This window comes from Elephantulus edwardii, unplaced genomic scaffold (genome assembly GCF_000299155.1).
Source record: "Elephantulus edwardii isolate Elephantulus edwardi_28Jun2011 unplaced genomic scaffold, EleEdw1.0 scaffold00097, whole genome shotgun sequence".
In the NCBI taxonomy this organism is placed as follows: domain Eukaryota; kingdom Metazoa; phylum Chordata; class Mammalia; order Macroscelidea; family Macroscelididae; genus Elephantulus; species Elephantulus edwardii.
The window spans coordinates 6,846,417-6,848,098 of record NW_006399847.1 but is presented as its reverse complement, the minus strand read 5'-3'; positions in this window follow the sequence as shown (position 1 = coordinate 6,848,098).

The following is a 1,682-nucleotide window of genomic DNA, read 5'->3' as shown; positions in this document are numbered from 1 at the left end:
TTCTCCTCATAGAGCCCAGTCTCTCAGATAACCTGCTCTGCATACAGGTTGAAAAGGTATGGAGATAGGACACATCCCTGGCGTACACCTATCCCAATTTTGAACCATGCATTGTTACCTTGCTGTGTTCTGACTACTGCCTCTTGGTCCAAGTATAGGTATCACATTAGCATGATTAAATGTTACCAAGAATATTAATAGGGGATCTAAGTGAGATGAAATTGTTGACCACTTCAATCTTTTTTCCTTGTTAATACTGATGTTGCCTATTGAACCAGTGGTAAGACTCTTTCTTGACATTGAGATACAATCAATATTGAAGGCTGCATTCTCTGATCATCTGCTCTTGGCAGCAAGTGCTTTAAATTCTTTCATGGAGAAATTCAACAAGCAACATTGTGTCATCTTCATAATATAGGTTATTGATGAGCTTCCCTTTAAACCTGGTACCACAGTCTTCTTTAACAGAGTCCGGGTTCTTGAATAATTTGCTCAGCATACAGATTGAATAGGTGCGGAGAAAGGATATAGCCCATATCTTTCTTAATTTTAAATCAGGTAGTAGCAGAAATAAGGCCCCAGGAATAAATGGTATGCCAATTGACATATTTCAACTAAGAGATGCTGCCCTGGATATGTTCACAAAGTTGTGCCAAGAAATCTGGAGAACAACCACTTGGCCACCTGACTGGAAGAGATCTATATTTGTTCCCATACGAAAGAAGGGTGACCCAATAAAGTGTGAAAACTACAGAATAATATCATTGATTCCACATGCAAGCAAGATTCTACTGATGATTATCCAAAAACTACTGGAACAGCACATCAGCAGAGAACTGCCAGAAGTGCAGGCTGGGTTTAGAAGGGGTCGTGGTACTAGGGATATTGTAGCTAATGTTAGATGGATCTTGGCTGAAAGCAGGGAATGCCAGAGGAATGTCTATCTGTGTTTCATTGATTATGCAAAGGCGTTTGACCGTGTGGATCATAACAAAGTATGGCTGATTCTCAGAAGAATGGGAATCCCAGAACATTTAATCGTGCTAATGCGAAACCTATACTTGGACCAAGAGGCAGTAGTCCGAACACAGCAAGGTAACAATGCATGGTTCAAAATTGGGACAGGTGTACGCCAGGGATGTGTCCTATCTCCATACCTTTTCAACCTGTATGCAGAGCAGGTTATCTGAGAGACTGGGCTCTATGAGGAGAATTGTGGCATCAGGATTGGTGGAAGATACATTAACAATCTGCGTTATGCAGATGACACAACCCTGCTTGCTGAAACTGAGTAAGACCTCACACACTTGCTGCAGAGGGTCAAGAACTGCAGCCTTCAGTATGGACTGAGGCTCAATGTCCAGAAGACAAAGATTCTCACCACTGGACCAATTGGTAGCATCAAAATGGATGATGAAGAGATTGAGATTGTTCACAACTTCATTTTGCTTGGCTCCACGGTCACCACTGTTGGCACCAGCAGCCAGGAAATAAAAAAAAAAATGTATTGCAAGGAAAAGTCTGTTGTTAGGGACCTCTCTAAAGTACTCAAGAGCAACGGTGTCTCTCTGGAGACTAATGTGCATCTGATATGATCCATGGTCTTTGCAATCACTTGTTATGTGTCAGAGAGTTGGACAATGACTAGGGAGGTTAGAAGGAGAATTGATGCCTTTGAGCTG